Consider the following 26,036-nt stretch of genomic DNA (forward strand, 5'->3'; position numbering starts at 1 on the left):
AGATATGAAAAGACATTTCTCTAAAGAGAAAATACAAATGGCTAAAAAACACTTGAAAAAAATGTTCATCTTCACTAGCTATTAGGGAGATGCAAATCAAGACCACAATGACATATCATCTCACACCAATAAGAATGGCTGCCATCAAATAAACAGGAAACTACAAATGCTGGAGAGGATGTGGAGAAATTGGGACTCTTATTCGTTGCTGGTGGGACTGTATAATGGTACAGCCACTCTGGAAGACAGTTTGGTGGTTTCTCAGAAAACTAGATATAGAATTACCCTATCATCCAGCAATTCCACTTCTCGGTATATACCCAGAATATCTGAAAGCGGTGACACAAACAAACATTTGTACACCAATGTTCATAGCAGCATTGTTCACAATTGCCGAGAGATGGAAACAATCCAGATGTCCTTCAGCACATGAGTGGATAAACAAAATGTGGAATATACGTCCAATGGAATACTATGCAGCAGTAAGAAGCAACAATGTCCTGAAACATATAGCAACATGGAGGAAACTTGAAGATATAATTCTGAGTGAAATAAGTCAGACCCAAAAGGAGAAATATTGTATGTTACCACTTCTGTGAATTATCTGAACAATGTAAAATCAATGTCTTATAATAAAGAATATTGGAGACCTACTGATAGACAGTAGCTAGTGAGGGGGAATGATTATCTAATACATTTAGATGCATTATTGATGGTGAATTCAAAGGTATGGTAATGGATAGAGGTGACAATTGTTAATAGGACTTTAAGTATCAGAGCTGTTTGGAAGGCAAATAGGATTGAAAGGGTTGCTTAAAGGCATGTTTCCCACAGATCAGCACCACAAATATAGATAGGTGCTTGCTTGATATACTTCTAAGGTATGACACTAGCACAGAGAGTTGACAACAGAAGCGTATATGCGGAAAATTTACATTTTGCATACTAGGAACTATAATTAGTAGGAATACCATACTTTACCTCTATTACACAAATACTAGGGACAAATAACTAAGGACTGACAAGAGCTACAAGAGGTTTTGAGTCAAGAGAATTGTTTAAAATGAAGAGTGATGAGGATTGTACAAGTAAGTGATGATAATGTGAGATATGGATAGATTATCATGGACATAATATATGCTGTGTGAACTTAGGAATCCCCTACTTTATAAGTCAAGCCCTCAATGTTGAGGCTTGCTCTCATGAAACTTATGGTTTTAAAGGGGAGGCTAAGCCCACCTGTAATTATGCCTAGGAGTCACCTCCAGAAAACCTATTTTGTTGCTCTCATGTGGACCTTCTCTCTCTAAGCCTAACTTTGCAAATAAATTCATCACCTTCCCCTTGACTAGGACCAGACCCCCAAGATGAATGAGCCTTCCTGGTGATGTGAGATTTGGATTCCAGAAATGAGCCTGACCTTGGCATCAAGGGATTGAGAAGCCTTTTTGACCAAAAAAAGGAAAAGAAAGGCAGCAAAATAAGCAAAATAGTGGCTAAGAGAATTCAAATAGAATCAAGAGGCTGTCCTGGAGGTTACTCCTATGCAAGCTTCACCTAGATATGCGAAATTACCACAAAATGATAAGCCCAAGTCAACAGTAGTCCCCCAAACCTTAAAGACTACCTGGATCCTTATCTGAGACTCTATAAAAATTTCACTCACTGAGTTTATTCTTAAGAAACTTAAATCCTTCAGAGTGCTCCTATGCCAGCTAAGTCCCAAACCCCAGAGGCAATAGCTTCTTCAAAAACATCAAATAGATGTGTCCCCTTTGCTCATAAATTTGATACCCTGTATTAGTTAGGCTTCTCTAGGGAAACAGAATCAATAAGAGATATCTAAATAAAACATTTTATGAAAGTGTCTCACACAACTGTGGGGATGCACAATTCCAAATTCCATAGGGCAGGCAGCAAACTGGCAACTCTAATGAAGGTGTTTGATGTACTTCTCAGGCAATGAACTGGCAACTTCAATAAAGGGTGTTCGATGAACTCCTCAGGAAACGCTTCACTGGCTAGCTGAAGAAGTGAAGGTCCTCTATCTGTCTTGCTTGAAAGTCTTCAACTGATTGAATTCTCTCATTGTGGAAGACACACCCTTCATTGAGGTAATCGGCCACAGCTGCAGCCAATTGACTGATAATTTAATAAACCAGCCCTCTGGTTTATTAACCAGCCACAAATGTCCTTGCAGTAAGCTTAGGCTAGTGCTTGCTTGACCAGACACCTGGGCACCATCACATGGCCAAGTTGACACATTAACCTAACTATCACATACCCCTTTTCAACATGACAGGCTAGGTGGTCACTGCCTAGACATCTCTGAGGATCGGGAAAGTGATTAAACTAGAGGAAGGGGTAGTAACAGACAAGATAGAATTTAACAAAGGATTATGACTACCGAATCTTTATATAATTTTCTTTTTCTTAGTTGCTAGGATATTAGAATAGCTAGAAGGAAAGAATTGAAATTGTAGAACTGTAACCCGTAGCATCCTTTGAAATTTGTTCTCTAGCTACTTGTTAAATTGTAATTTGAAATCTATACCTTTTGTATACGTGTTATATTTTCCAATAAGGAAATAACTGAAACTGTGGTACTATAATTCATGACAACTATGGAAATTTCCTATATATCTACTGGTTAAATCATACTTTGAAAGATGCTACCTTTTTGTATATATGTTTTATTTCATAATTAGGAAATAATTGAAACTGTGGAACCAACCTATAATATTCTTTGAAATTTGCTCTCTAACCATACTTGTTAAATTGCACTTGGAATATTATTATTTCTATGTATGTATGTTATATTTTACAATAAAAAATGTGATTTAAAAATGTCCTAATAAGTTACTAGCAAATTCAGTCCAGCAAAACATTGAAAATTCCTTTATTCTACACTTACCTTAATTAACAGTTTGGTTGAATATAGAATCCTATGCTGGAAATCGCTTTCCTTCAGTATTTTAAAGGCATTTCTCCATTGCCTTTTAACTTCCAGTGTTGTTATATTAAGAACTCCAAATCCACTGTTACTCTTGGTATTTTATAAAACCTGCTCTATTTTTCCTCCCTAGAAATTCATGGGATCTTCTTGAGATGAGTTAGTTCCCATCTTGAGATGGTTATGTGTGAAACTAGGTATGGTGTCCAGTTGTTCAGTCAAACTCTGGCCTAGATGTTACATGGAGGCATTTTTTAGAAGTCGTTACCATCCACAATCAGTTGACTTGTAGATTACTCTCATCCAATCAGTGGGAAACCTTAAGACAAAAAACTGAGGTTTCTAGGAAAAGAAATTCTGTCACAAGACTGTATCTTTTACTCCTCTCTGAGTTTCCAGCCTGCTGGCCTCCCCTACAGATTTCAGACTCAAGGCTTCAACATCAACTCCTACCAGATTTCCAACCTGCTGAGAAATTCAGGCTCAAGACTGCGTCAGCCTTGAAAACAGAATTTCCAGCCTCTGGCCTGTGCCACAGATAATTGGACTTGCCAGCTCTCCATAATCACATAAACCAATTCCCTAAAATGAATCCATATATTTACACATACACACATATATCCTGTTGGTTCTGTCTCTTTGGAGAGCCCTGACTAATACAGCAGTGTTCTGAATTTCATATTAAATACCTTATTGTCAGCCTTTTCACTTTTCTTGCACTGGGCACTTAAAGAGCTCTGCAAACTCATGTCCTTTAGCTCTGGAAAATTCATTAAATTATTTCTTTGATTATTTCTTCCTCTTGATTTTTTTCTATTCTTGCTGGAATTCCTATTATTTGAACTATTACTCTAATTTTCTTATAATTTCTCTCTTATCTTTCCTTTCTGTTTGTGTTTTTCTTTTATTTTTCAGAAGTTTTCTCAACTTTATCTTCCAAGATTCCTGTTGAGTTTTCTTTTAAATTTCTTCTACTACATTTTTAGTTTCCAAGAGTGTTTTGTTCTCGAATTCACTTCTTTTATAGCATTCTCTTCAGAAAAAAAAATTTTTTTAATCTGTCTCAGTATATCAATGCCAGTTCTTTTGAAGACTTTTCATTATGATATTGTTTCTATTGACAACGAAAGTGGAAAAACCTAAATTTTAACTCACAGGAGAATGGATTAACAACTTGGGGCATAGTGATACAGATGAATCCTTACAGCAATTAAAAATAATAAATTAGAGCTACATGATTTTATGTGGATAAATCTCAAATTATAGGGCTAAGGGAAAAAAGCAAATGGTAGAAAGATATATAAATTTTGACTCCATTTACACAAGGTTTAACAACAATCTTTAATGACAAGGTGCATATATTTGTTTGAAAACTAGGCAAGGGAATGAACAACTCCAAATTCAGGAAATTAGTTACATCTGTGGAGGAAGAGACACAAAATTGAAGTACACAGTAGATTTCAACTGCTATTTTTAATATTTCATTTCTTGAGCTGAGTAGTGGATACACAGATATTATTAAATTTTTAGTTTTGATATTTTAAAATATTCACAGTGTTTTTAATTCATATGAAGAAGTGAGGGAATTAAAAAATAAAGTTTATAAAAAGATCAAGTTGTATTCAAAATAGAAAAGAGGGCCTGTGAAAGTCAGGTCTCTGCTTCAAGAAGTTAGCATAAAAAATCAAAAATTTAAAAATTTAAAAACTTAAAAAAAAAAAAAAGAATTTAGTATAAAAATGCAAAGATGGCAGAGAAGATAGCAGCAAAATCCCAGCTGTCATTTACAGGATGTGAGTAAGTAAATTATCTAGTTTTGGCTTCATTTTAACTAAAAAGGAACAGTGACCTGAATGTGATTGTACAAAAAACAATCAAGATGGGATTGCAACAGAAGGGAAATTGTGCAAGCAGAGGGAAAGGTTTTCTAGCTTGCTCAAATTACTCCCCTTACTGTTAATTCCAAAAGGGTGGATATATCGACCTAACATGGGAATTGATGTAGGCCTTATTTTTCATCTCTTCTGGGAATTGTACAGATGGCCCTGGGGGTATGGGTGGAGGCAGGTGGGGAGACACAGAGATGGCCATTTGCATTGTGCATAAATCTGAGCTATCCCAACTGCGTGCCCTAGAATTTCTCGATTACCCTGAACACCTGGTGTTTCCTCCCACCAACTAGGCTTCTGTGGAGGTCCAGTAAGCCAGTGTGACCTGATCTGCATTGCTGCACTTGCTTTTCCTGTCAGCATCCCTACATGGAAGTGTCCCTGGAATGAGTGGTGACAGGACTCATTCTCCTATCTCCAATCTGGCTGGTAATGGTCAGCCTGGCAGCCTGTTATCTTTTCAGCTCGTGCTACCCCCTCTTTCCACCAGAGAGGCTTGAAAAGACCCCAAGAAGCAACTTAAGTGAGATGTTCACAGCACCAAACAGGTCATTTCAACAACAATAACAAATTAACTCTTCTCCCTATCCCATCTCTTCCCATTTCCCAGAAACAAACACTTGCAATAGCACTTTGGGCACTTTTTTCCATTATTAGCCTCCCTGTTTCTAAATAAAATAAATTATTTCACCACTTCCAATTTTAGAAATATTTATTGATTTCCTGTCATAAAAAATAAGTAATATTGAGGACTGATGGCTTGGTATGCCGAGCCCTCTATCTTGGGGCTTGCCCTTATGAAGTTCATTACTGCAATTATAACCTGCTTATAATTGTGCCTGAGAGTCTTCCCTTGAGTGCCTCTTTGTTGCTCCGATGTGGCCCTCTCTCTCTCTGTCTCTCTCTAGTTAAGCCATCTCGGCAGGTGATCTCACTACCCTTCCCACTACACGGGACCTGACTCCCAGGGGTGTAAATCTCCCTGGAAACACAGGCTATGACTCCCGGGGCTGAATCTGGACCCAGTACCATGGTTTTGAGAACATCTTGACAAAAGGGGGGTGCAAAATGAAATAAAAATAAAGTGTCAGTGGCTGAGAGATTTCAAATATAGTCGAGAGGTCACTCTGGTGGACATTCTTACACACTATATAGATAACACTTTTTAGGTTTTAATGTATTGGAATAGCTAGAAGGAAATACCTGAAACTATTAAACTCCAACCCAGTCACCATGACTCTTGAAGACGATTGTGAAACAATGTAGCTTGTAAGGGATGATAGTGTGATTGTGAAAGCCTTGTGGATCACACTCCCTTTATCCAGTGTATGGATGGATGAGTAGAAAAATGGCGACAACAATTAAATGAAAAATAGGGTGGGGGGGATGATTTGGGTGTTCTTTTTTACTTTTATTTTTTATTCTGATTCTGATTCTGGTGTAAAGAAAATGTTCAAAAATAGTTTGGGGTGATGAATGCAAAACTATAAGATGGTATGTGAACAGTTGATTGTACACCATGGATGATTGTATGATATGTGAATATATCCCAATAAAATGGAATTTAATTTTTTTAAAAAAAAGATGAGTATTTAGCTCTCTCGCACCAATACTATTCATTGTCCCCACCCATTTCTCCTTTTCTTCCTGATAGCTTCTTAAGATAGCATATGGAATCCCGTTCCATCCAGTTCTCCCAGCGCCCCCACCGCTGGTCCCAGCAGCAGGGACGGCGGGAGGAGGGGCAGCCGCCAGCGGCCCCGCTTCTTGAGGGCTCTCGGCACGCCTGGGTTCGCAGCACCCGGCACGTGCCCGCTCCGCTACCAAGACGCCCAAGAGGAAGGTCAGCCTGGCCGAAGGGTGGGGAAGGAGGAGCCCAAGAGGAGGTCGGCGAGGCTGTCAGCTAAGCCTGCTCCTGGGAAAAGAGAAATGAAGCCAAAAAAGGCAGCGGGAAAGGATAAGTCTTCAGACAAAAAAAAAGTGCCACCAAAAGGGAAAACAAGCTGAAGTGGCTAACAAAGAAACGAAAGAAGATTTACCTGCAGAAAATGGAGAAACTAAAAATGAAGAGAGTCCACCCGCTGATGAAGCAGAAGAGAAAGAAGCCAAATCTGATCAATGTTGTATACTATGTCTCTTCAGTGGTCCCTGTTTCTCCCTTCTTGTACAATCCAGAGGAATATTTTTATCAACTATTTTGTAAATGCAAGTTTTTTAGTAGCTCTAGAGAAAACATTTTTAAGAAGGAGATTGAAATCCCACCTCATCCCATTTTTTAGGGTAAAAGCTTTTTTTTAAGGGGAGAAATCTTTGCTGTTTATTTTTTGGTACAACCAGAAAATAGTGGGATATTGAATTATGGGAGGCTTTGACTGTCTTGGTTGTCAACTTTAACATTCCATGGAGGGGCGGCAGTTTTTATACCCTATAATACAGCGATATTAAATGATGATTTGTAGTCACAGTCTTGCATTTACTATGTCTTGAACATTTTAAATTACTTCTATTCCTGTTTTTTAGTAGAATTGTTTCTTAAAACTACCCCCTGATCTTGGCTCTTCCTATCAAAACTGTGTGTACTCTGTAACATCCTTGGTCATAGTCATCCAGTTTTCCTAATAACTTTGTTACATGCTGTGAAAGATTGGAAATGTAAGTACGTAGTGCGTATGATATTAAATTGTGAATTAGTGGGACTTAAGATGTAACAGCTTATCAACATTTGAAGATATTGGTAATTGATATCTTCTTAGGGAAAACTTGCCTCCAAATTTTAAACTGGAAAATCACTGGGAATAACTTTTAAAAAGAATTACAACTATATGGCTTTTTAGATTTTTGGTACATACACTAATTGTGTACAAATTGCTCATAATGTCTGTGTGCTGATCTTCAGAATAACCAATAAAATCTCAATTATGAAAAACATTTTTTGAAATCCATGGGTTAAATTCTGGTTTAAGTTTTATTTAGAGTATTTCCACATCTAGTCTTCCAAAGTTACTTTTAAATTTGAAAGAGTGAAAGGTTTAATTTGTCTAATGTTTGAACATCTATAGTGTACTTTGAAGAGGTTTATATGACTGTATTGGTTTAGTAATGGAAGAGTCTCGTGTCTTCTGAAGTGAAGTAAATAGCTTTTCTTTCATGTGAGGTAAGCTTACAATACAGAATAAGATACAACTACATCTAGCATGACTTGTATTTCATATGGTGTTCTGGTTTGCTAATGCTGCCAGAATGCAAAACACCAGAGATGGATTGGCTTTTATAAAAGGGGTTTATTTGGTTACACAGTTATAGTCTTAAAGCCATACAGTGTCCAAGGTAACACATCAGCAATCGAGTACCTTCACTGGAAGATGGCCAATGGTGTCTGGAAAACCTCTGTTATCTGGGAAGGCGCGTGGCTGACATCTGCTCCAAAGCTCTGGTTTCAAAATGGCTTTCTCCCAGGACATTCCTCTCTAGGCTGCAGTTCCTCAAAAATGTCACTCTTAGTTGCTCTTGGAATATTTGTCCTCTCTCAGCTTCTCCAGAGCAAGAGTCTGTTTTCAATGGCTGTCTTCAAACTCTCTGCAATCTGCAGCTCCTATGCTTTCTTCAGTGTCCCTCTTGGCTGTAGCTCCTCTTCAAAGCATCACTCACAGCTGCACTGGGTTCACTCTGTTTTTCAGCTCATTTGTATGGCTCCAGTGACTCAACTTAGACTCACCTCAAATGGGTGGGGCAACACCTCCATGGAAATTATCCAATCAGAGTCATCACCCACAGTTGGGTGGGGCACATCTCCACGGAAACACTCAAAGAATTACAATCTAATCAACACTGATAACATCTGCCCACACAAAATTACATCAAAGATAATGGCATTTGGGGGGCATAATACATTCAAACCAGCACATATGGTATTTTTGAAAATTGTTTACATGTATATTGTACATTCATTTTAGTTTCTTAATAGTCTGCAGAGGTGGTGTAGGCCAACTGCACTGATTTGGCAAATGTGAAACTGGGCCAATTTTCCATACAGATCCCAAGGATATATCTCTGTATCACAATCCCCAGTTATTCCATGAGTTTGCAATAAAAATACTTACTTGAAAATATATATATATATAGCATATGGACATTTTGGTTAAATCAATATTTAAATTATTGTAACAATGAAAATACTGTATACTGTTGAGCTATACTGAGTTTCATTTCTTTTGTAACTTTACACTCTCTTAGAGATAGCACTTGTTTTCCATTTGCTTAATTTTTTTTAAGTATCTACCAGCCATTCTTCTGCTTCCTGCATTCTTAAGCTGCCTTTCAATATAATTTTCCACATGGTCAGAGATATAAGATAATATACATTAGTTCCTTCTCTAACTAAAAATCTCCTGCTTCAGGCTGCACCTGCTTCATGCATGGCTGTCATCCTGGAAATTCTCTTTGCTTTTCTCCTCTGTTGAATCCCTTAATTCCTATACTCCATGTCATAATTTTTCTTGGATTATTCACTCATCTTGATAAACTATATCCTGCAATAGCATCCCAGAAGGAGAGTTTATGAAGGTAATGTCAATGGCCTGATAGATTGGCTAGGTATAGAATTCTAGGTTGAAAATCATTTTCATTCAGAAAATGAAATTCTGAATTTAAAAAAAAATCATTTTCATTCAGAATTGCTCTGTTTTCTTCTAGTGCCAGTGTGGCTATTGATAAATCCAATGACATTCTGATTCCTGATCCTTTGTTTGTGACCTGATTTTTCTCTCTGGAAGTTTTGGATTTTTTTGTTTTTTGTTTTTTAATCATTGGTTTTCCGGAATTAGTGCCTTGATGTCAGCCTTTTTCATTCATTATGCTGACCAGTGGGTGGGCCCTTCAGTTTGGAGACTCAAGTCTTTCAGTTCTGAGAAATTTTACGAATAATTTCTTTATTTCATCATCTTCAGTTTGTCTTTTCAAAGACTTCTACTGGATAGATGTTGAACCTCCTGCATTGATATTATAATTTTCTCTTCTCTGTCATTGCCATCTCTTTGACTTTTTGTTCTGGATTTCCTCAACCTTATTTTCTACCCCTCCCACTGATGTCTTTTATTTTAGTGATCCTATTTTAATTTCCCAAAGTTCTTTTTTGTTTCTGTTCATTTTATACAGCATCTTCTTTTTCTTTTATTGATGCAATACCTTCTATCTTTGAGGGTAAGCCCTTTGGTGGTTTCCCATTGCTATGGATCAAGTTAAAATTCCTTATCCTTTGCAATCCTCCTTCAAGACTGAGCCTCTTCCCTCAGCATACTATTCCTTCTGGAGATCTCTCTAACCTTTACCTCTCATACTTGATCATTAGAATTTACTTGACTCCTGATTTTGTATTCAATGTTTACCCTCCTGTATTCCCTGTAGACTTCAGGCCAACTTCCTTCCCAGCCCCTGCTTGTGGAGACCTCAAGATGGAAGTTCTAATAAGAGCATACACTAACTGCCATGCAATTCTGACTCTACCTAGAGTTAGGACAGACACCACAGGTTAATGGAACTCGTCTGCAAGATTGCCCTTCAGACACCAGCCACAAGTTTATGGGCCCAGAATCACCCTCACTTCTGACCAAGTGGCTATAGACTTGGGGTTTCCCACCACCCATTCAGGTTCAATAGTTCACTAGAATGATTCACAGAACTCAGGAAAGCACTATGCTTATGGTTATAGTTTTACTATAGCAAAAAGTATACAAATTAGAAGAAACCAAAAGAAGAGACACATAGGGCAGGGTCTGGAAGACCTCAGAACATCACCTTCCTGGCACATTGATGTGCATTATCAATCATGGAAGCACTCTTGAGCTTTGAAGTCCAGAGATTTTTATGGGGTTTCATTACGCAGGATGATTGTCTGAATCAAAGCCCACATGGTTGAACTCAATCTCAAGCCCCATTCCCTATCCCTCCCTGGATGTCAGGCTGATATGATGTGGCTCAAAGACCCAATACTTAATCACGTGATTGGTCTTTCTGGTGTGATCAGCCCCCCATCATAAGACTACCAATGTTGCTGGCCCCATCCTGACTCATCTCATTAGCATAAAATGCAAGGTGTAACTAGGGCCCACCATGAATAGTAAAAGACACTCCTAGCATGAGAAATTCCCAGATGTATAGGTTAACCACCAGGACTGGGGATGAAGCCCAGCCAAGTTTTTTATTGTACTACTGAAGTAGAGGAAGTTCCACTTCCAACATGGCCAACTAAGGTCCTATAGGACTGACATTCCCATAGATAATAACTATGAAGTCTGGACAAAAATACAAATAACAAACAAATAATAGGCACTGGAAGGAGTAGACACATAAAAAGTGGGGAGGGGAATAGCACTACCCAGTCATTGGGAAACCCAAATACTAGCTGACACTTGGAAGAAGGGAAAGGCTCTGGGTCAGTTCCATTTTCACAGCTTCTAATCTAAGGGCAGGCCATACAGGCCACCTAACACTCCAACTGAAAATCCACCCTCTTCCTGGAATAAAGAACCAAAAGACAAGTTCAGGCAACCACAGCATCTGGAAAGTGATGGAGGAATCTCAGAAAGGAGAGTGGCAAGGATAGCCTTAACATCTGCACATAAATGCTACCTAAATCCCCAGCTAACCACTGAACCACATGCACATCACAGATTCCAAGCACCTGGCAAAGGATAAAAAACTGAACTGAGATTTGAAACTCAAAGTTTGAATTTGTGTCAAGTTATTGCCAGCTAAAATTTGAAAACTCAATGCTTTTCAGAAGAATATAACAGAACCTGCAGTTCTTACAACAGAATATTCACAGTGTCTAGGATTCAATCCCAAATTACTCCATGCTCAATAGAAAATGCAATCAACAGAGCCCAACCCCAAGATGACCCATATGTTGGATTTAGCAGACAAGGATTTTAAAACAGCTGTTGTAATTATATTCAATGGCACAATGAAAAAATGCTTGTAATGAGAGAAAAATTAATGAAATCCCAGCAGATAAATAAAAGCTATAAAAATAAACCAAGTGGGACTTCTGGGAAGATGGCAGAGTAGGTGAGGCAGAACAGGCTTCTCCACTATGAACGTAAGAAAGGGACCAGAGGACACCAGGGACTGCAGTTTCAGGATGTGATGAGCCATAAAAGGTCCCCCACAGTACATGGAGGGGACACTGACAGTTAGGAGGAGACATGGTGGCTGAAAGGATGTAGTGAGTGTGTTCCCATCAGGAGGCCTCCCAGCTGGCAGCAGAAAACTCAATGTGAGCAGCAGCTCCTGTGCATCTACCTTGACAGTTCGCTGGGGGGTGATCCTCCACGGTCAGACAGCGGGAAGCTCCCACAAGGGAACCCAGCAGGCAGCATTTGCTCTGCCCCATGGAAGTCCAGGAGGGTGCGAAGGCAAGAAAAGGGGAAAGGAGAGGAGCCATACCGGCGATCAGGAGCCCCTCCCACACCCCAGAGACTCACAGGCACAAGGCAGGCAGAGAACCAGCAGGCAGGACCAACATTCCATCTGTGGGGTGCCCTTGATCAGACTCCCTGCCTACTTGCTCAGGGCCTGCATCGCAGCCCAAGGACAAGCATTCCCCAGTGCACACAGAGAATGGATGCACTGCTTGGTTCCCAACCCAGTTTGGACTCACCCACTGCACAGGAGAATTTCAGGGAAAATCTACTAGAAAGTGCCACTTACTGGTAGGTTAGAAAAACTGCACTCCAGAAAGCTGTACCTCAAGAGCGTTACATGCTGGTAGGATTGGGAAACTGCATTCCACCAAACCAAATTATATACAAATGCTCAAATAATTCTGCACTTCCCAAAATAACCCTATGAGACAAGAAAATGCCCCAAAAAACCAACAGAATATTACAAAGCACTTGAAGGATCTAGAAGATATGGACAAAACAAATGAACAAATTAAAAAACCTCAAAAGATAAAAAATTTGGAGCAATTAATTAAAGAAGTACAAACAAATCTCCAAAACAACTCCAATGAGATGGCTAAAGACAAAAGGAAATCAAGAAGACTCTACAGATGATAAAGAAGAAGAATTTGAAAGAGTAGATTAAAAAAATAGCAGACCTTATGGAAATAAAAGACAGCATTGCTCAAATTAAAAATGTACTAGAGATACACAATAGCAGATTTGAAGAGGCAGAAGAAATGATAAGTGACCTTGAGGACAGAGTGAATGAATGTGAGTACACAAAAGAACAAATGGGAAAAAGAATCAAAAAAATTGAAAAGGATCTCAGAGAAATGATGGACAACATGAAGCAGACAAATACAAGAATCATTGGTGTCCCAGAAGGAGAAGAAAAGGGTAAAGGGCTAGAAAGAGAGTTTCAAGACATAGTTGAGGAAAACTTCCCAAACCTTCTAAATGACATAAATATGCAAATCAAAGATGCCCAATGAACTCCAATAGAATAAATAAAAATAAATATACTCCAAGACATATACTGATTAGATTGTCAAGTGCTGAAGAGAAGGAGAAACTACTGAAAGCAGCAAGAGAGAAGCAATTCACCACATACAAAGGAAATAACGTAAGACTAAGTATACTAACTACTCAGCAAGCACCATGGAGGCAAGAAGGCAGTGATGTGACATATTTAAGATTCTGAAAGAGAAAACTTGCCAGCCAAAACTTCTTTATCCAGCAAAGCTCTCCTTCAAAATTGAAGGAGAGTTTAAAATTTTCACAGACAAACAAATGCTGAGAGAATTTAACAAGAGACCTGCCCTGCAAGAAATATTAAAGGGAGCTCTACCAGCTGAGAAAAAAAGAAATGAGAGAGAGGTCTGGAAAAGAGCACAGAACTGAAGAGTTGTTAGTAAGGGTAAATTAAAGGGAAAAAAGAGAAAGGGAAAAAATAGATCTAACAACTAAAAGCCAAAGGATAAGATGGCTGGTTCAAGAACTCCTTTCAGAGTAATAACTTTGAATGTGAATGGATTCAACTCTCCAATTAAAAGATACAGACTGGTAGAATGGATTTAAAAATATGACCCATTAATATGCTGTTTAGACCCTGTGACACAAAGAGACTGAAAATGAAAGGATGGGAAAAAAACATTCTATGCAAACTGCAATCAAAAGAAAGCTGGGGTATGATTGGTCTCTGGAACAATGCATATCTCTGAGACACCTGAAACTCAGAGCTAGAGCTTGGCATGTCAGTGTTAGTGCATACAGCCACTGTCAAAAAAAAAAGAAAGCTGAAAAAGAGCCCAGACTTCAATTAGTGATATGAATGAAGCAGGTCTGGTTAAGACCAGGGCAAGCCAGGCCAAAGGGTAAAGGTTGAAACTGATTGTGTTTTAAAACTTCAACTTCCATATGAGACCAAGGGAAGAGATGTCTATTTGGTACAGGATCTAAATTTTCTAAACGGTACAACTCTACAGTCGATTTGTTCAAACACCACAATTTCATGGAACATTGAATAGGAAGTGAGATACAGAAGGTTAGTATAGGCTGGAGTGAAATAGTGACACATCCCAGAGTAATTTGGGCAGATAATAAAAAATATATTTACAGCCTCCCCCTCCCCAGCCCTGAGGATCTGGGGGAAGGTGCGGATGTGTTGGGCATCCTCACCTGGACTGGTGCTGATGTTGTCACAAACATTGGGACTGGCAGTTTGATGTGCTGAGCCCTCGATCATGGGACTTGCCCTTATGAAGCCTGTTACTGCAAAGGAGAGTCTAAACTTGCATGTAATTGTGCCTAAGAGTCTCCCCCTGAGTACCTCTTTGTTGCTCAGATGTGGCCCTCTCTCTCTCTAACTGAGCCACCTCAACAGGTGAACTCGCTGCCCTCCCCCCTACATGGGACCCGACTCCCAGGGTTGTAAATCTCCCTGGCAATGCAGAATATGACTCCCAGGGATGAATGTGGACCTGGCATCGCGGGACTGAGAGTATCTTCTTGACCAAAAGGGGGATGCAAAATGAGACGAAATAGTTTCAGTGGCTGAGAGATTCCAAATGGAGTCGAGAGGTCACTCTGGTGGACATTCTTATGCACTATATAGATAACACCTCTTAGGTTTTGTGTATTGGAATAGCTAGAAGTAAATACCTGAAACTACCAAACTCCAACCCAGCAGTCTGGACTCCTGAAGACAATTATATAATAATGTAGATTACAAGGGGTGACAGTGTGATTGTGAAGACCTTGTGGATCACACCCCCTTTATCTAGTGTATGGATGAGTGGAGGAATGGGGATAAAAACTCAAGGACAAATGGGGTGGGATGGGGGGATGATTTGGGTGTTCTTTTTTCACTTTTATTTTTTAATCTTGTTCTGGTTCTTTCTGATGTAAGGAAAATGTTCAGAGATAGATTGTGGTGATGGACGCATATCTATGTTATCATACTGTGGACAGTGGATTGTATACCATGGATGATTGTATGGTGTGTGAATGATTTTCAATAAAACTGAATTTAATTAAAAAAAAAAGAATAAAAAAGAAAGCTGGGGTAGCTATACTAATCTCAGACAAAATAGTCTTTAAATGCAAAGATGTCATTAAGCAACAAAGAAGGACACTGTATATTAATAAAAAAAGATAATTCACCAAGAAGAGATAATGATTATAAATGTTTATGCACCCAATCAAGGAGCTCCAAAATACATGAGACAAACATTGGCTAAACTGAAAGGAGCAATAGACACATCTACAGTAACAGTGGGAGACTTCAATACACCACTCTCTTCTATAGATAGAACAACTAGACAGAGGACCAATAAGTAAATTGAGAACCTAAACAATAAGATAAATGAATTAGACTTAACAGACATATATAGATCGTTACATCCCAAAGTACCAGGATGTACATTCTTCTCTAGTGCCCATGGAACATTTTCCAAGATAGATCATATTTTGGGGCACAAAACAAGTCTTAATAAATATTAAAAGATTGAAATTATTCAAAGCACATTCTCTGACCACAATGGAATGCAACTAGATATCAACAAACACCAAAGAACCAGATCTTTCACAAATATGTGGAGGTTAAACAACACATTCCTAAACAACCAGTGAGTCAAAGAAGAAATTGCAAGTGAAATATGTAAATATATAGAGATGAATGAAAATGAGAACACAACATATCAAAACCTATGGGATGCAGTGAAGGCAGTGCTGAGAGGAAAATTTACAGCTCTAAATGCATATATCAAAAGCAAGAAAGAGCTAAAACAAAAGACCTAACTGAACTACTGAAGAGGCCAGAGAATGATCAGCAAACTAAACCTAAAGCAAGTAGACAAAAAGAAATAACAAAGATTAAAGCAGAAATAAATGAGCTGAAGAAAACAAAAACAATAGAGAGAATAAATAAAACCAAAAGTTGGTTCTTTGAGATCAACAAGATTGACAGACCCTTAGCTAGACTGACAAAGTCAAAAAGAGAGAAGACCCAAATAAACAGAATCAGAAATGAGAATGGGGATAGTTACTACAGATCCTGAAGAAATAAAAAAAAAAAAATCATAAGAGGATACTATGAGCAACTGTATGCCAACAAGCTAGACAATTTAGAGGAAATAGACAATTTCCTGGAAACACATGAACAACATAGACTCACCCAAGAAGAAATAGAAAACCTCAACAAACCACTCATAAGCAAAGAGATCTAATCAGTCATCAAAAATCTACCTACCCAGGGCCAGATAGCTTCACAGGGGAATTTTACCAAACTTTCAAAAAGAAATGACACCATTCCTGCTCAAATTCTTTCAAAAAATTGAAGAAAAAGGAACACTATCTAACTCATTTTATGAAGCTAATATCACTCTGGTACCAAAACCAGATAAAGACACTACAAAAAACGAAAACTAGGGACCAATCTCCCTAATGACTATAGATGCAAAAATCCTAAACAAAATACTTGCAAATTGAATCCAAAGGCACATTAAAAAATTGTACACCACAACCAATTGGGAATCATTCCTGGCGTACAAGGTGGTTCAACATAAGAAAATCAATTAATGTAATGCAACACATTAACAAATCAAAAGGGAAAATTCAAAAGATCATCTCAATAGAAGCTGAAAACGCATTTGACAAAATTCAATATCCCTTTCTGATAAAAAACACTTCAAAATGTGGGAATTGAAGGACGCTTCCTCGATATGATAAAGGACGTATATGAAAAACCCACAGCCAGCATGGTACTCAATGGAGAGAGGCTGAAAACCTTCCCCCTAAGATCAGGATTGAGACAAGGATACCTACTGTCATCTCTTATTCAACATTGTGCTGGAAGTTCTAGCCAGAACAATTCATCAAGACAAAAAAAAGGTATCCAAATTGGAAAGGAAGAAGTAAAACTGTCATTATTTGCAGATGATATGATCTTATATTTGAAATATCCTGAAAATTCACCCACAGAGCTACTTGAGCTAATAAACAAATTCAGCAGAGTGGCGGGATATAAGATTAATACACATAAGTTGGTTGTGTTCCTATACACTAGTAATGACCTAACTAACTGAAGAGACAATTTAAAAAAAATTCCATTCACAATAGCAATTTAAAAAATCAAGTACCTAGGAATAAACTTAACCAAGGATGTAAAAAACCTCTACACAGAAAATTACAAAATTTTATTAAAAGAAATTAAAAGGGACCTAAATAGATGGAAAAATATTCAATGCTCATGGATAGGAAGACTAAATATTGTTAAGATGTCAATTCTACCCAAACCGATCTACAGATTCAATTCAATTCCAATCAAAATTCCAACAACCCACTTTGCAGACTTGGAAAAACTAGTTATCAAATTCATTTGGAAGTGAAAGGGGCCTCGAATTGCCAAAAACATCCTTAAAAAGAAGAACGAAACAGGGAAACTCACACTTCCAGACTTTGAAGACTACTATGAAGCTACAGTGGTCAAAACAGCATGGTATTGTCATAAAGATAAACATTTTGATCAATGGAATTGAATTGATGGTTTGGAAATAGACCCCCAGATATATGGCCACTGATATTTGATAAGGCTCCTGTTCTGGTTTGCTAATGCTGCTATTATGCAAAATACCAGAAATGGACTGGCTTTTAAAAAGGGGATTTATTTGGTTACAAATTTACAGTCTAAAAGCCATGAAAATATCCAAATTAAAGCTTCAACACAAGTATACATTCACCAAAGGAAGGCCGATGGCGTCCAGAAAACCTCTGTTAGCTGGGCAGGCACATGGCTGTTGTCTGCTGATCCCAGGTTGTGTTACAGCTCCTGTGCATTCTTCAAATTGTTGTCCTCTCTTAGTTTATCTGGAGCAGACTCTGGGCTAGCATTTCCAAAGTGTCAGCAAAAGTCTGCTTTCAGTGGCCTTCTCCAAAATGTCTCTCTTAGCTGCTCTGAGGTCCTTCTATTGGTGAACTCTTTTATAGGACTCCAGTGATTAAATCAAGACCCACCCTGAATGGGTGGGGTCCATATCTCCATGGAAGTAATTTAATCAAAGGTATTACCCACAGTTGGCCGGGGTCACATCTCCATGGAAACCATTTAATCCAAAGATTCCAACCTAATCAATACTAATATGTTTGCCCCTCAAAATTTCATTAAAGAATATGGTATTTTGTGGGATATAATACATCCAAACTGGCACAGCCCCCAAATCCACTGAACTGGGACAGAACAGTCTCTTCAACAAATGGGGCTGGGAAAACTGGATAGCCATAACAAAAAGAATGAAGAGGAACCCTACCTCACACCCTATACAAAAATTAACTCAAAGTGGATCAAGGACCTCAATATAAGAGACAGTATCATAAAACTCCTAGAAGACAATGTAGGGAAATGTCTTTCAAGACCTAGTATTAGGAGGTCGCTTCTTAGACCTTACACACAAAGCACAAGCAACAAAAGAAAAAATAGATAAACAGGAATTCCTCAAAATCAAAAGCTTCTGTTCCTCAAGGAATTTGTAAAACAGGTGAAGAGGCAGCCAATGCAATGGGAGAATATATTTGGAAACCACGTATCTGATAAAAGACTGATATCTTGCATATATAAAGAAATCCTACAACTCAACAACAATAGTACAAACAGCCCAATTATAAAATGGGCAAAAGATATGAAAAGACATTTCTCCAAAGAGGAAATACAAATGGCTGAAAAACACTTGAAAAAATGTTCATCTTCACTAGCTATTAGGGAGATGTAAATCAAGACCACAATGAGATATCATCTCACACCAATAAGAATGGCTGCCATCAAACAAACAGGAAACTACAAATGCTGGAGAGGATGTGGAGAAATTGGAATTCTTATTGTATAATGATACAGCCACACTGGAACATAGTTTGGTGGTTTCTCAGAAAACTAGATATTGAATTACCCTATGATCCGGCAATTCCACTTCTCGGTATATACTCAGAAGACTGAAAGCAATGGCAAGAACAGACATTTGCACACTGATGTTCCAAGCAGCATTGTTCACAACTGCCAAGAGATGGAAACAATCCAAATTTCCTTCAACGGATGAGTGGATAAACAAAATGTGGTATATACATACAATGGGATACTATGCAGCAAGAAGCAACAAGTTCCTGAAACATATAGCAACATGGATGAACCTTGAAGATACAATGCTGAGCGAAATAAGTCAGACACAAAAGGAGAGATATTGTATGTTACCACTTCTATGAGCTACCTGAATAATGTAAAATCGATGTCTTATAATATAGAGTATTGAGGAACTAGTGATAGACAGTAGCTAGTGAGGGGGAATGAATCTAACATGTTCAGATATGTTAAACTAGATGAAGGGGTAGCAACAGACAAGATGGTATTTAACAAAGTATTATGAATACTGAATCTTTATATAATTTTCTTTCACTTAGATTCTAGGGTATTAGAATAGCTAGAAGGAAAGAACTGAAATGTGGAACTGTAATACATAGTATCCTTTGAAATTTGTTCTATAGCTACTTGTTAAATCATAATTTCAAAGCTATACCTTTTTGTATGTTATATTTCACAATAAGGAAATAACTGAAACTGTAGAACTATAACCTATAATATTCTTTGAAATTTGCCCTCTAACTACTTGTTGAATTGCACTTGGAAAGTTATCATTTCTATGCATATATGTTATATTCTAAAATAAAAATACGGTAAAAAATAAACCAAGTGGATATTCTAGGACTGAAAAAATGAAATAACTAAAATAAAAAATTCACTGGATAGGCATACAGCAGATGGAAGGTGACAGAGCAAAGGGTCAGTGAACATGAAGCTAGACAAAAAAAAAAAATTATCCAATCTGAAGAACAGAAAAAAATGGAACAACAACAACAACAAAAAATCAGGGTTCTTCAAAATCAAAATGTCTCATATTCAATTAATCAGAGTCCCAGAAGGAGAAGAGACAAAGAATGGGACAAAATATATATATTTTCAAAAACCTGGCTAAAATTTTCCTAAATTTGACATAAGATATAAATGTATAGACGCAAGAAGCTCAGCAAACTCCAAGCAGGATAAATATGAAGAAAACTGCACGTAGGCCAATCATTGTGAAACTGCCAAAAATCAAAGATAAGAAAAAATCTTGATAACAGCCAGAGAGAAATAACTTATTACATACAGGGAAACAGCAATTCAAATGACTGTGGATTTCTCATCAGATGCAATAGACACCAGACAACATTTTCAATTTACTGAAAGAAAAAAATTTTGTCAACCCAGAATTCTAGATACAATGAAAATATTGTTCAAGAATTGAAAAATAAATACATTTTCAGATAAAAGAAAATGAAGAGAATTCATTGCCAGCGGAGGTACGCTAAAAAAAGTTAAATTGCTTTAGGCTGAAGAGAAATTTTCAGGATGGAAACATGGATTTTCAGGAAGCAATGAAAGCATCAAAAATAGCAAATGTATAGGTAAATATAAAAGACTATTATTTTTTCTCTTGATCTCTTTAGATTTCAAATGACTGGTTAAAACAAAAGTTAGAACATTGTCTGGTGGAGTTTATAACGTATGTAGATATAATACTACGACAATTCTAATAAAAAGAATGGCGAGGAGTGGGCCTTAAATGACCCTATAATTGCAATGTCTCTACATTTTACGTGAAGTGATGCAATATTAACTCTAAATAGACCAAGAAAAAGTTAAGGATATATGTAATTTGTGTAAAAATACCACAAATTTAGTAGCTTAAAACAACACATATTTATTATCTTACAGTTCAGAGGTCAGAAGTCCACATTTAGTTTCACTGAGTGGAAGCCAAGGTGTTGGCTGGGCTGCAGTACCTAGGAGAGAAAGAGGCTCTTTTCCTTTACCAGCTTCCAGAACTGCGTTCCTTGCATTCCTTGGCCCATGGCCCTTTCCTCCATCATCAAAGTCACAGTGTATCATCTTCAGATCTCTCTGCTTTGTCCTCACATCACCTTCTCCTCTTCTGCTCTCTGATGCAATTTCCTTCTGCCTCCCTTTTATAAGGACACTTGGGATTACATTTAGGGCCCACCTAAATAATCCAGGATATTCTCCCCATCTCAGGAGCCTAAACTTATTCAAAACTGCAAATTTTCCTATATAAGGTAACATTTTTGTAGGTTCCAAAGATTAAGACCTGGATGCTTTGGAGACCATTATTCAGCCCACCATAGTAACATCTAAAGTAACCACTTTAAAATAATGCAAAGAGATACAGCTAAAAACCAAGGATAAACTGAAATGGGGTTCATAAAGTATTCAACAATCCAAAAGAGGGTAAGAAATGAGTAACAAAGGAACAAAAAACAAGAGGACATACAGAAAAAAGTAATAATTATAAGGTAGACCTAAATTCAATGACATCAATAATTATATTAAGTGTTAATGTACTATTATAAGCACTTCACTTAGAAGATGGAAGCAGAACACTCCCCAACTTCTTGCTTTCTAGTGAAAAAGAGATAGATCATCCCTTTCCATTGTTTGCTATACCCATATGAAACGATCAGTGTGTATTTTCCCAAATGCAATGTGTTGTGGCACTTCCATATACCCTACCTTTAGCCTAGAACATCCCTCCAATCTCACCCTATCCTCACCCACTATATATGAGCACACATGTCTGTGCACATAAACACACACACATGCATGCACACATACATGCCCAAACTCCTGCACCTTCAAGTCTCGTCTTGCCATGAAGGTACTCTGATTTGACCACCCCTGCCACTCCAGTTGGAATGGAGCATATCCCCCCACCCACCTGCATGGACTTACACCCCGGCATTTATAAAATTTAACTGCATTTATTTCTTTTCAGGCCAGCTTTACTTCTCTAGTCTGTGAGCTCTCTACAAGCAGAAACTAGATTTTACTTGTGACTGTAGCCCCTGAGCCAGGTATTTATGGTCCATTTGATTGTCAGATGAGTGAATTAATTAATAAACAAAGCAGAATGGAGAATAAGAGTAGGATATATCTTATCTACTACATCTTATAAGAAACTCGATGTAGGGGATTAATTCAACCCAGACTATGCCCTTTGCTTTGTAAGATACTACTCTGTCAAGTTGGCATGGTGTCTATTTTTTTCCTGACCAATATTGACATATTTGCTCAAAAAAATTAACATTCCTTTCTTGTTTCACTTTTTTGAAGCAAATAAGTGCACATTTCACTGCAAAAACTGACTCCTATAACCTCCACTTCAGGTAAATTTTTACATCTTCATGATAAAATATTAGAGAACAATAAACTTTTGTCTTTTTTCTTTTTTCAGTGAACTTCTATAAGGATTGCAAAACCTTCGGCAACTTCCGCCAGCTTTTGACACCAACTGCAAATACTGCAGTAACTCAATTCAATTCTGACTCTACCCAGAATTAGACCACACTCCACAGATTAAGGGAAATCCTCTACAAGGTTGCCCTTCAGACATGAGTTGCAAGTTCAGACTACCTGTACTTCAACCAACCTGCTACACAAACTTGGAAGTACCCACCACCCCCTCGGGTCTGATAACTCACTAGAAGGACTCCGTGAAAGTGTTATTATTATCATTTTATTATAGTAAAAGGATGCATATAAGAATCATGGAGAAGAGACACAGGGCGAGGTCTGGGAGGGTCCCAGATGCAGGCTTCCAGGTCCTCTCCACGTGGAGTCAGGACATGTCACACTCCCAGCACAGAGATGTATCTTCTCAATGGTGGGAGCTCACTGGCGCTTCAAGTGTCCCAAATTTAGATGGAGTTTCACTGTGTAGGTGTGACTGGCAGAATCCATGCCCACATGGTTGAGATCAGTCTCCATGCTTGGTCTTTCTGCTGTGGCCATCTCCCACTCCAAAGACTACAGGTGTGGCCCTGGGCACATCATCAATAACAAAAGACACTCCCATCATCGGAAGGGCCAAAGATGTAGAGGTTACCTCCCAGGAACTGGGAACAAAGACCAGCCAAGTTTTCCTTTATACTACAGTCCTTTGACCTAGCCCTGTCGTTCAGCACAGGGCCCATGTCGCTGAGTTAGAAAAGCAGTAATGTGTTGGTAAATGTTTAACAACCAGCTCTCTGAGGTGAAAAGGCTCTGATTTGTTGGGTTTGCCATTTTCCGTGGTATAAAAACTACCACTGGTGAGAACCTAAGACAGTGGCTAGGTGAGACAGGGCAAAAAAACACCTCCATGAAAAATACTGGATAAAAACCAGAAAGTGACCCAAAACACCAATTTCAGTGATGCACCAGCTGGACAAGGTCTGCTAAAACCACAGGGACCATGCACTTGGTGAAACCAGGAGTCTGCATTCTGAAACGAGTGAGTAAGCCGGCTGAAAGCCCCACGGCCATGCTGTGGTACGGGGAAACCAGGGGTTGGCATTTGGAGACGGATCAGTTCTTTTAAGAAAAAAAAAAAAAAAAAACCAGGAGCGGCTGCAGTTACGATGGTGAGAACCGTGCAGTGAACATGACAGGAGCAGGCTGTGCCAACCTCTCAGTGTCTGGCGTGAAGGATAGACCACTGCTGATTCCTTCAGGGCTGGCGGGCAAAGGGGAGAGCCAAAAGGAGAAAGAAACCACACTGCTTGCAGCCATCTCCCCAGCGGACTGGAGACACTCCTCCCCAGGGCCATACCCACAGCCCAGAGCCGCGCCAGGAAACCCAGTGTGACTGGGAGTATATCCCATGTCACCGCACACGCGCCACAATATTGGCCATGGACAGTGGCCTTGTGTGCATACACAGCTAGTTGTCCTGAAGCTGGGAAGGCGGAGCTGTGCAAAAAGGGGTGGGGGGGTTGAGATGGCCCGGGGCCCAGGGCCTCCCTTGAGGGATGGCGCGCACTTGTGACATAGCACAGCCTTTCCTCAGCAGAGGTCCTGGAAGATCACAGCTGAGAAGGAGGTCCACTCGGAAAACCCAGGGAGGCTACATCAATGCCAGCGACTTGTGGGTCAGCAACAGAGAAAATCTGGGGCAAAACTGAAATGAAGGCTTAGACTCTTGCAACAGCCTTGAATCTCTAGGAATACCTGGGAGGTTTGATTATTAAAGCTGCCCTGCCTCCCTAACCACCCAGACACACGCCCCACAAGTTGTATTTTTTACAACTTGAAAGAACCCTATCAAGCAAAGCATATGCCAAGAGGCCAAAAACAACTGAAAATCTTAGAGCATATGATAAAACCAGACGATATGGAGAACCCAATCCCAAACACCCAAATCAAAATATCAGAAGAGACACAGTACTTGGCGCAATTAATCAAAGGACTACAATCAAAGAACGAGAGTATGGCACAGGATATAAAGGACATGAAGAAGAACATGGCACAGGATATAAAGGACATAAAGAAGACCCTAGAAGAGCATAAAGAAGAAATTGCAAGAGTAAATAAAAAAATAGAAGATCCTATGGAAATAAAAGAAACTGTTGGCCAAATTAAAAAGACTCTGGATACTCATAATACAAGATTAGAGGAAGTTGAACAACAACTCAGAGTCCTAGAGGACCACAGAACAGAAAATGAAAGAACAAAAGAAAGAATGGAGAAAAAAATTGAAAAAATCGAAATGGATCTCAGGGATATGATAAATAAAATAAAACGTCCAAATTTAAGACTCATTGGTGTCCCAGAAGAGGAAGAGAAGGGTAAAGGTCTAGAAAGAGTATTCAAAGAAATTGTTGGGGAAAACTTCCCAAACCTTCTACACAATATAAATACACAAAGCATAAATGCCCAGCAAACTCCAAATAGAATAAATCCAAATAAACCCACTCCAAGACATATTCTGATCAGACTGTCAAATACTGAAGAGAAGGAGCAAGTTCTGAAAGCAGCAAGAGAAAAGCAATTCCCACATACAAAGGAAACAACATAAGACTAAGTAGTGACTACTCAACGGCCACCATGGAGGCAAGAAGGCAGTGGCATGACGTATTTAAAACTCTGAGAGAGAAAAATTTCCAACCAAGAATACTTTATCCAGCAAAACTCTCCTTCAAATTTGAGGGAGAGCTTAAATTTTTCACAGACTAACAAATGCTGAGAGATTTTGCCAATAAAAGACCTGCCCTACTTCAGATACTAAAGGGAGCCCTACAGGCAGAGAAACAAAGAAAGGAGAGAGAGAGAGAGAGAGAGAGAGAGAGAGAATTTTAACAGACATATATAGAACCTTACATCCCAAATCACCAGGACACACATTTTTCTCTAGGGATCATGGATCTTTTTCCGGAATAGACCATATGCTGGGACATAAAACAAGCCTCAATAAATTAAAAAAAAAAAAACAAAAAACAATTGAATATATTCAAAGCACATTCTCTGACCACAATGGAATACAAATAGAAGTCAATAATTTTTGATTTGTAACTCCACTATTTACTTCCTACATGATATGAAATACACAAACTCTAACGACAAATCAGTGGTTTTGGACTCAATGTAAAATATGTAGTTTTTGACAAGAACTATATAAAGGTGGGGGAATGGAGGAGTATAGGAACATAGTTTACATGTCCTATTGAAGTTAAGTTGGTATCAAAGAAAAACAAGATTGTTGTGAATTTAAGAGGTTAAATTTAAGTCCCATAGTAACAAAGAAATTACCAGAGAATATGAACATAGAGATGAAAAGTAGAGTATGGGTTATGAGAAGTGGGGGAAGGGGCAATGGGGAGTTAAGAAATGAGTGTAGG

At 38.5% G+C, this 26,036-nt stretch overlaps 1 protein-coding gene across 1 annotated transcript in view; it reads left to right on the top strand.

Annotated features, from left to right (window-relative positions):
- Positions 1–24,240, top strand: part of C18H17orf100 (chromosome 18 C17orf100 homolog) — a 108,610-nt gene extending 84,370 nt beyond the window's left edge. The window contains exon 3 of the mRNA XM_037809606.1: positions 22,616–24,240. The gene's annotated coding sequence lies outside the window, so the exon portion shown is untranslated. The remainder of the gene's footprint in view (positions 1–22,615) is intronic.
- Positions 24,241–26,036: the final 1,796 nt, after the last annotated feature.

Source organism: Choloepus didactylus, chromosome 18 (genome assembly GCF_015220235.1).
Source record: "Choloepus didactylus isolate mChoDid1 chromosome 18, mChoDid1.pri, whole genome shotgun sequence".
NCBI lineage: Eukaryota > Metazoa > Chordata > Mammalia > Pilosa > Megalonychidae > Choloepus > Choloepus didactylus.